The 10,715-nt window shown below is 44.5% G+C and overlaps 1 protein-coding gene across 1 annotated transcript in view; it reads right to left on the reverse strand.

The window, feature by feature from the left end:
* The window catches only part of LOC111148784 (leucine rich repeat containing 74A), a 44,185-nt gene extending 34,965 nt beyond the window's left edge, over positions 1 to 9,220 (reverse strand). Inside the window, exon 1 of the mRNA XM_022505595.1 lies at positions 9,173 to 9,220. The gene's annotated coding sequence lies outside the window, so the exon portion shown is untranslated. The remainder of the gene's footprint in view (positions 1 to 9,172) is intronic.
* Between the last annotated feature and the right edge of the window lie 1,495 nt (positions 9,221 to 10,715).

Consider the following 10,715-nt stretch of genomic DNA (forward strand, 5'->3'; position numbering starts at 1 on the left):
TGGGCGGCTCAGTGGGTTAAGCCTCTGCCTTTGGCTCAGGTTGTGATCCCAGGATCCTGGGATCAAGCCCTGCATCAGGCTCTCTGCTCAGCGGGCAGCCGGCTTCCTCCTCTCTCTCTGCCTGCCTCTCTGCCTACTCGTGATCTCTCTGTCTGTCAAATAAATAAATAAAATCTTTAAAAAAAGAGAAATATTTAAGACTGTATCAGAGTCACAAAAATAATAAGGTTCCGGTTTACTCTATGCAGCTTCCCTTTGTCTTTACATCCTGCATAGCAAAATTTTATCAAAAGTAAGAAATTAACATTGGTGCAATGTTATTAACTCCACTACAGATCACATTTATATTTTACCCATTCTTTCACTAATGCCCGTTCTTTGTCCTGGGATCCAATTCAGGACCCTACTTTGTGTTACCATGTCTTTCTCTATCTCTCCCAAGATATGACCTTTCTTCAGTCTCTGTCTTTTATGACCTTGACACTTCTAAAGAGTCCTGCTCAGATGTTTTGTGGAATGTCCCTCAGTTTGGGTTTGTCTGGTGTTTTGTCATGATTACTGGGAAAGATGCCAGAGCGGATATGCCCTTCTCAGCACATATCAGGGACACATGATGTCAACATGTATTACGTTGTTGTCTTGGTCAAGGTGGTATCTGACAGATTTACCTACTATAAAGTTACTGTTTTCCCCTTTGTAATTATTACATATTTTGGAGATGTTTTATGCAAATATCCTATTTCTGCTTAAACTTTTTGTCCAATACCTTATTTATTCTGCCCAATAATTATAGCATGATCTTACATCTTATACCGTGATCTTACTGAGGTCTTGCCTCAACCCTTATTACTGTCATGTTTCAATGGTGATTTTCTGTTTCCCACAGTCCTTCTATGTTTCCTGATTGGAATTCTTTTGTGGAAGAGGGTGGTCCCTCTCCCCTATTTGTTTGTTTATTCAGTTGTTTATCTTCACAGGGATCCTGGAGGCTTATTTTATTCAATACAGTGCTACCATTATTTTGCTATTCAAGTTCCAGCTTTGGTTATGGGAGCTCATTCAGATTCACCGCTGTGCCCTATTGACGTGTGCCCCGCCTTTTATTTTTATTTGTTTGATCCCTTTCTTCCCTTCTGGCGCCACAGGCATCAAACACTTTCCCAAGGAGAGTGAAAGCCTAGGTCTGAGTGCTGGCCTGCCCATCACTGTTGGGTTGGCACTGCTTCTAGTCCTTCCCAGTGGATAGAGCTAGGAAATACACCTCTGTCTGTCTGCATATACACTAAGCCACACATAACACACATCTGTATTTATTTCCATACCCGTCTATATGTATATATATTAAACAAAGCCATGAATACACCAATACCCCCTGATTCCGATTCAGCACCACCACCTGTCTTCCCCCTTTACATATTTGTCATTTCTTTCTCCTCAAGAAAACCTGCTCCCATTTTCTACAATGTATTTACCTCTTTGCTCATCTCTAGTATACATATAAAGTAATTCCACAAATTTACCAACTAGAACACAATGTTTGTAATTATATAGTGTGTGTGTGTGTGTGTGTGTGTGTGTGTGTGTGTGTGTGTGTCCTTATGTATCCAGTTAAAACACTCCGCACCCCTCCCCCTCCCCAGGCAAATTATCTAGGTCCGCTCTTCCTAGCCTCTTCAGTGTGGTTATTTGATTCATTTGTAACATAGGTTCACTGGTAACTGCCTGCATTTCATCCCCCCACCCCCAAATCCTGGTTGATTTTATTTAATTTACATACAGCAACATTCACTTTGTACAGCACAGTTTTGTAGGTCTCGACAAATGCAGAGAGTCATGTATTTACTACCATGGTTCCACTCCAAACAGTTCCGTCACCTGAAAATTTCTCTCATGCTGTCCCTTTATGATTAACCCCTTCCCAGCCTAAGCCAATGTTAGAAATCACTGTTCCATCCTTATAGGTTCACGTTCTCCAGAGTCATATAAATGAAATCATACAAGATGTAGGTTTTGGTGGGAGGTGTCTGGCTCCTTTCACTTAGTAAAATGCATTTAAGATTTATCCATGTTATTGCCTGAAGCAGTAGTTTGTTCCTTCATATTTCAGAGTAATATTCTATTGTAGGATGTATCACACACTATCCACTTACCTGCTAGATCTTCATAGTTTCCCTTTCTGGTGATTATGCATAAAGCTGCTATAAACAATCGGGTTTATACGGTTTCTGTGTGAACAGAGATTTCTCTTGAGTAGATACTAGAAGTGGGATTGCTGCCTGTATGTAGCACGTACATGTTTTGCCTTGTGAGAAACCGCCATGTTGTTACCTAAATTGCAAAGGAGCTTCGCTAATTTGAATTCCCCCTAGGAATATACGGTAGCATCAGCTGTTCTACATTCTTGCCAACTCTTGATGTCGTGGTATTTCCTGGTGGTTCTAATCTGCATTTCCCTAGTGACTAGTAATGTTGAGCATCCTTTCATGTGCTTTTTGGTCATTCATATATCTTTCTTACTGTTCAGATGTTTTGCCTATTTTAAGCTGGATGGTTTAAATTCTTACGGAGTTTTGAGAGTTCTTGATATATTCTGAGCAGAAACCCTTTGTCAGAAATGTGGTTTGCAAATATTTTCTCCCAGTCTATGGTTTAGCTTCCTATTCTTTTTTTTTAAGATTTTATTATTTATTCATTTATTTGACAAAGAGAAAGAGAGAGAGAGTGAGTGAGTGAGCGTACAAGCATGGGGAGCAGGAGAGGGAGAAGAAGGCTTCCTGCTGAGCAGGGGGCCAATGTGGTGGGGCTCAATCCCAGGACTCAGACACCATGACCTGAGCTGAAGGCAGATGCTTATCCGACTGAACCACCCAGGCGCTCCCAGCTTTTTAGTCTTATCGTGTCTTTCAGAGTATGCATTTCAATTTTTATAAAGTTGAATAATTTTGATAATTTTTCAAAATTCATTATTTTTAAAAATTTATTCATTTGAGACAGAGAGAGAGACACACAGAGACAGCATGAGCAGGGGAGAGAGGCAGAGGGAGAGAAGCAGACTCCCTGCTGAGCCAGGAACCCAACAAAGGGCTCAATCCCAGGACCCGGAGATCATGACCTGAGCCAAAGGCAGATGCTTAAGCATCTGAGCCACCCAGGTGCCCCTCAAAATTCATAAATGAAAATTTTTCAAAATTGATCAAAATTACCATTTTTTCCTCTTACAGATCATGTTTTTGGTATCATATCTAAACGTTCCGCCTAACCCAAGGTCGTGTTGATTTTTTCCTATATTTTATCCTAGAAGTTTTATGATTTTAGCTTTTACATTTAGGTCTACAATCCATTAATTTTTTTTTTGTGGTAAAATATGCCAACAAAGAATTTATATTTTAACCCTTTTAAAATGTGCAAGTCTGTGGCATTAAGTACATTAACAATGTTGCATAACTGTCGCCACCATCTGTTTACAGTGCTTTCTCTAGGATCCATTTTGCATGAGGCATAAAAGGTACCTTCGTGAGGTATGGGTGGAGATTCGTTGTGCGTGTGGATGTTCGAATGTTCCAGTACCATTTGGTGAAAATACTGTCCTTTCTCCAGTGAATTGCCTTTTTACCACTGTCAAAAGTCTGTTGACTCTATGTATCCTTCAGGGTTATTTGTGGGGCTAGCATTTCAGAAACCATATACCCAGCGTGTGATGTCCCACCTAATCAAAATGTTGTACTTTTAAACTACTAATTTGGGCGACGAGCTCCTGTGGCACTGGGAGGTAGGCATAAGGCACTTAAAAGTTGGGAGGTAAACTGACTCAAGAGTTAATCCACAGACCAGGGACAAAAGATACTGTCCCAGGGGAGGAGGGGAGGCTCGGTTTTGATTTGAATGAGTCAAAGAGAATATCACCCTGGGCAAGGTATGGCCCAATACTAAGAGAATGAAAATTTCCTTTTTTATTGTCAGTCTCACTGCTATAACACTTCCACTAGTGGGGAACACAGCAGAGGGACCCTTAACTATCCTATAAGGTACCATTTACACAACAGTTATAAGTACAGACACTGTTCAATGGAATTGACATTTAAACTGTCTATTATTATGCTATTATGAGATACTATGTTTGATTCCTATTTTACAGAGGAGGAAACTGAGCACCGACAGGCTAAGTAACTGGCCCCACATCACAGAGCTAGAAAGTGGCAGAGCTGGGACATAAATAAAGTCAGTCTGGTTGCAGAGCCCATGCTGCCTCTCTACACTGCCCCCTTGCTGGTGGTTTAACATGACAAGGTTGTTCTCCATTCATGGCTCAGAAGGGTCTGGGCTCAGGGTAGATTTCAGGAGTTGCCAAACTATAGTCTGAGGACCGAATCTGGTCCATTGCTTGCTTTGTAAGCAAAGTTTTCTTGAAATACAGTCATTATCGGTCATTTAGGTATTTCTGTGGTTGCTTTCATGCAGCCACGTGGCAAAGTCAAGTTGCTACTGAGACCCCTAGCCTGCAAAGCCAAAAATATTTCCTATCTGCTCCTTTAGGGAAAAGTTTGCATCGTATTTGATCTTCTTTTTTTTTTTTTAAGATTTTATTTATTTATTTGACAAACAGAGATCACAAGTAGGTGGAGAGGCAGGCAGAGAGAGAGGAGGAAGTAGGCTCCCTGCTGAGCAGAGAGGCCGATGCGGGACTCAATCCCAGGACCCTGGGATCATGACCTGAGCTGAAGGCAGTGGCTTTAACCCACTGAGCCACCCAGGCGCCCCATGTATTTGGTCTTCTATTAGCATAAGATGATGAAGGTTCTAAGTCTCCAAGGAAAGAATGGAGAGAAAAGAATCCAAGAAAATTGGCAGAAACCACGTTAGGAGGCAAGGTTGAGGAAGTGCAACCAACGAAAGAAAGAGAGCCATTATTATTAGATGTAATCATATCTCATTTTTTGCGAGAGCTTTTTAAAATAAAATGATAGTTGTAAATCAAGTGGAATTTCAAATACGGGGGGGGGGGGTCTTTGAAAGAAAGTCCCTTGCAGAATTATAAAGGAAAAAATGCCCCATTATGTGTCCACTTTTGCAAGTTTGGGTTTTATTATGCTCAGTTTCCTTATGAAACTGACGCTCTCCAGAAAGAAGGACTTTTTGTTCATTTATGTGTTTGTTCCTTCTATGTGTTGGATGCTCTAGGCTGGCTTAGGCAACGGGAACAGAGTGGCGAAGCTCATGAAGTATACAGTTCGCTGAGGGGTACTGACGAGTAAAGAGACAGTGACAGTGTTGGGCCCAGAGTGAGCAAGGGTGTGAGAGAAGCAAATAAGAGGAAGCTTCTGGTCCAGACTGGGGGCCGTGGTGTGTTTGTGTGTGGGTAGGTGCTGGGGATTTGGGAAAGCTTCCTTGAGGAAGAAATGTCTAAGTTGAGATTTGAAGGTCCATTAGGCAGTAAGCGATGAAGACAGGAGGGGGCAGACCCAGGGGAGGAGGAGAGGGATTTGGGGCTGGGAAGAAAACTTCCATAAAGTCCCTGCAGCCTGCTAGAGTGGGATCCTCACCTTGGCTGGGGTGGGGGGAGGGGAGGTGATAGAAGGGAAGGGCTGAAGGATGAGACAGGGAAGTGGGCAGGGCCAGCTACAGAGGGCCTTCACTGCCATGCTAAGGAGTTTGGCCTGCATTTTGAAGATGGTGGGGGTTTGCAGAGAGGTTTTAAGCAGCAGTACTACTGGCCATGATTCACAGAGTAGAATACTGCTCTGTGCAGTGTGGAAAGCAGACTGAGGACAGGAGGAAGATCAACACCAGTTAGAAATGGTTGCAGGAGGGCGCTTGGGTGGCTCAAGGGGTTAAAGCCTCTGCCTTCGGCTAGGGTCATGATCTCAGGGTCCTGGGATTGAGACCCGCATAGGGCAGAGAGCCCCGCATCGGGCTCTCTGCCGGGCAGGGAGCCTGCTTCCCCCTTTCTCTCTGTCTGCCTCTCTGCCTACTTGTGATCTCTGTCTGTCAAATAAATAAAAAATTAAAAAAAAAAAAGTGGCTTCGGGGTGAAGTGGACTCCTTGAATAAACATAGAGAAGGCCAAATCCCTTGGACTTGGGACAGATCAGATATGAAAGTCAAAGGGAGAAGAAAAAGCCAGAGGCCTGGGTAACTTGATAGCGATTGTGCCATTCAGAAAGAAGAGGACAGAGGAGCTGAGGGGACGGAGGGGCTGTCGTTTTTGGGAGGATGGTGGCAGAAAGTACTAAATGCACCTTTGGGCATGTTGAGTCTTTGTTTCTGGGACATTCATTGAAGAGGTCCATAGATGAAAGGATTTATGAGTCTATGGCTCGGGAAAGGGAATAAAAACATAGATGTATGAATTGTCAGTATGTGGATGGTATGTGAAGCAACTGGAGGGGTGAGATTTTCTCAAAGAGGGGCTTTAAAGTAAGAAGAGGAAAGAGACCAAGGATGAAATCTTAGGAACACCGTCATTGTCTACAGAGTTAGAAGGAAAACAAGAATATCACAGAAACCAAGGGAAGAAAATCTTACAAGAAGGGGGGTTATGCAAAATTATAGAACATTCAAGAAATAATAAAGCCTGGAGGGTGCCCATTCCATCTGACAACAAGGAAGGCACTGGGAATTTTGGTGGGGAGTTTCAGTGGAGTGATGAGAGTAGAAGCTATATTTCAGTGGAATGAAGATGAATGAAAAGGAAGCATGGATATCAGGAGAAGACAACTCAAGAAGCTTGGCTGTGAGGGAGATGTGGGGAGGTGGAAGGATGGCTGGAGGGGGCCTTTGGCTGGGAGAGAGTTTCATATAGGAGAGATCCGAAGCATGTTTAAATGCTGATGGGAAGGAGTCAGGAAAGAAAAGGAGAGGGGTGAGCAGAAGGAGCATAATCTCTGAGGAGGCAGGAAGAAGGGATCCCAAGCATAGTGGAGTAGTCAGCCACTGTGCTGGGAAGGAAGGAAGAAAGGTGGTTATGGATACCGGCCAGTGTACTGGGGTGGCAATAAGGAGTAGAGCGTTTTAACTTGGTGGTTCCATTTTTTTCTCTCAAGTTGACAGGGAGATGATCTCTAGAGAACAAGAAGGGAGATCATAGGACAACAAGTTAGAAAAGAATGGTCATCACGGAAATGGGAGAGAAAGCTAATTAAGAACAAAGGATTGCTGGGGAGGGTTGAGGGCTGAAGTGTGAGGCTGGAGACCAGAACACTAACAGCTCCAGTCCAAGGGGTTGGTAATTTTATTCTCCAGTGCTCAGCAGCCCAGATGTCAGAGCCAGGAAGGAGAATGGTTTCACTGACCTCAACAGGTGTCATTTAAGAACAGTGGGCAGGGGAGTTGATATTGGGAACAGTGATAAAAGGCAGTTCATGGAGATTCCATATAGGATAGAAAAAGAAATGATGACTGAGGGGAAGCGTGAGGACAGAAGAGAGAATGCCAGGGTTTGATGGAGCTAACAGCTGAAGCAGAAGTGAGAGTGGGAGAGGCAGAAAGCCATGAGATGATCCGCTGGGGTGGGGGTCTGAACTTATGATTTCAGAGGTGGAGCAGTACTTGGCCGTGATACTCCAAGGGTGTCAGAAGTGGGAATGAGGCCACTGAGGAGGTGGTGCCAGTGAGCTTCTAGGCTTTGGGATGACTCATTGACTTTGGGCATGGGAGGACTCGAGGTAGGAAAAACTGAGTCAGGGGTAGAGTCTGCAGTGGAAGAGGAGAAGGGGGTCTGAGGTCAAGAAAAACCAGGGTGAGGTTGGGGTAAACACTGATGAGGGCTTGACAAACGTCTGATGAATACACGAATACAGGAATCAGTGAATATGTGAATGCATCAACTCAGACCAATCTGGCACATTCTGGGAATATCTAGCCGTAAATCTCGAGATCCCAGAGGAAACACTAGGATTACAGAGTCCCGGTTAGGAGGAGTGTACGGGTCTCAGGTTATCATAAGCATTAAAGGTAAGCAGTTCTTTTCAGCCTATCCTATCTTAAGAGGCTATTTGAGTCCTCTAGACCTGCCCAGGTCCAAACAGATAGCTACTAACCCCTTGTAGCTATTGAGCACTTGAATTGTGTCTAGTCTAAATCAAGATGTGCTGTCCACATAAAACACACCGGATTTCAAAGACTTGGTACAAAAAAGAAAAAAATATATAAAATATCTCATTTTAAAGTATTGATGATGTTGAAATCCCAATTTTGGGGAATCGATGCATTTAAATAAATAAAACATTATGAAACATTATTAAAATGAATAAAACATTATTAAACATTATTAAATAAATAAAACATTAAAATGAATTTCACCTGCTTCTCCCCCCCCCTTTGCATATGAGGTTACTAAAAAATTTTAAATTACAGATGTGGTTCACATTGCATTTCTCCCGAGCAGCTTGGCTCTAGGCCTTGGTCAGTAGCTTCTGCAATCCCGAAAGGAAGGATTATGCAGCCTGTGCGATGCGCATGTTCTACCAGTAAATGAATAAAGGCAGCCATCTTGAACTTCCACACATACCTGGGGCAGGAGTACAATTTGAACCCGCAAAGGCTTACGTTTCTTGTATACAGGAAATTTTGCTGTAAGAGAACACTTCGTATCCCTCTAAGTATTGCAAAACCTTCCCCTGGCCCTACTAGATGGGGTCTGCGTCCTTGCAACGACCCAGTGGTTTACCATTGTCTCCGCTGTTATCACAGTTGGGATAAACCGAGGGACTCATCCGGTCTCTCTTCTTGGAGTATTTCTGATATGATGAGGCTGCAGATGGCACAGACTGTACTTTATACTTTTCCTTTGACTGGGAAAGCCTGAGACTGTTCTCCTCCATGCCCAGTCTCCTTGGTATCTGTGTGGAGGGCTTGCTTAACATTACAGTTTGGAAGGCCCTTATTTCTGCCAGGGATTGTAGAAGATGACCCTACATTAGCAGTAGCCAGAGCTGGTTTGGGCTTAAATTAAAAAAAAAAAAAAAAAAGCAAACACTAAGAGCTTACCCTAGGTTGGAGGAAACTGAGGCTCCAAGAGGTTCTGTAACCTGAGAGATTCCACAGGTGTGAAGTAGGCAGAGCCAGATCTAAACTCAGGTGGTCTAACTCCAAACCTTGTGACGCTCACACCCCCTACACTTTTCAACACAGCTGATTATGGCCTGGGAAACAAAGAGAGGGCAGTCTCACTTACTTGGCCTCGGGGAAAAGCCTTCCTTTTCTCCAAAAGAGTATGGCATCAGTTGGCCTGACACATTTTGCTCACACACGCGTTGAACAGCACAGTTGAAGGCAGGTCCTTTCCACAGAGGTTCCTACACTGTACACCAGAATAACTCGGTCCATGTTAAGGGCTGCATTCCAGACCTGTTAAATCAGAACCCTGGGAGTAGGGCCTAGGAATTTGTATTTTTAAAACATTTCTAAGGGGATAAGGGAACCCTCATTTCACAAAATGATAAACATAGGCTCTAGGTAAGTACCTTGATTTAGGATCTGATTTAGAACTTGGACTTCTGGGTGACTATTGGGACAAAATGTAAGGAAGTTACAAGGAAGGTTTATTTCACCGACCTGAAAAGAGTGGGTCTGGCTTTGGGGGCTCCTTAGGCAGAGCTGACATTTGTGCGCTAGGTTCTTCGAGGCTTCCCAACCTTCAGACTGCCCTTGGGGCCCCTGCTTCATCTCAGGCAACGGGTGAGTGCTGTTAGTTGAAGCCAGACTGACTCTCCTTCTTCTTCCTTTTATTTAGCCTTTCAGTGTTATGATGTACCCAGCTGGTCCTGGATCTGGTGACTCCCCAGAGGGCTTCCCCGAGCAACCGAGGCTCCAGCCACAAATCGGAAATCACACAGCTCAGACACTAGGTACTGAATTTGGGAGTATTAAACAGTCCTTGCTTCCCAGCGTGGCTGGGGTAGACTGAGGGTGAGGCAGGGGGAAGAGAGACTCAAAGAGGTCTTAGGGTAGCACAGAATCCACAGAAGACCTGGCCTTCGTTTAGTGACATGTGCTTTGTTTGATCAGCAAAGATTTGGTCCCTACTGTGTGCTTGGCATTGTTGTAGGCACTAGAGAGACATCTCAATGAAAACCAACCAACCAACCAACCAGACTCAGCGCCTGCCTTGTGGAGCTTTTCCCCCAGTCTTCCCTGACTCCCTTACCAATGGGACACCCCCTTTTTTCCAATTTAGGTTAAAAGAGGGCCCATTTGGAATAGTATGGGAAAGGAGACGAAGCTGTAGATTTAATTTGTGACCTAGAATCTGAGCTGGGGAAGACTGAGCAGAGTCAGGAAAAGAAAACTAATGGGGAAGAACGCGCGCTCTTCTCTGGGATGAGAAGAAAGAGATTATGGAAGTCAGGGCTATGTGAGGCTTCAGGGAAAGTCCCGCGCCTCATTTTACGCGTGAGGAAACTGCGGGACAGAGAGGTTATAGAGTACCCCAAGGGGACCCCTCGTTAGATGGCAAAAGTGGGAATGAAACTGTGGCCCTGGAATGATACTATGCAGCCTCCAGCGAGGCGCTCAATTTTCACACTGGGCGCCTGGATGGCTTCTGGGAGCTAGGCCCGGCCGTTGCCACGGGGAACAGATTCCCCGCCCTCGCGGGCCCACGCGTGGCCCTGCGCTCCCAATAAAGTTTTTGTTGAAGCGCAGCTGTACCACGTGAGCCGGCCCGGGGGCGGGGTCGGGGTCGGGGGCGGGGCCGGGCTCAGAGACCCAGCGGGCCG

The sequence above is a fragment of the Enhydra lutris genome, unplaced genomic scaffold, assembly GCF_002288905.1.
Source record: "Enhydra lutris kenyoni isolate GAN:26980312 unplaced genomic scaffold, ASM228890v2 scaffoldscaffold20, whole genome shotgun sequence".
NCBI classification, from domain to species: domain Eukaryota; kingdom Metazoa; phylum Chordata; class Mammalia; order Carnivora; family Mustelidae; genus Enhydra; species Enhydra lutris.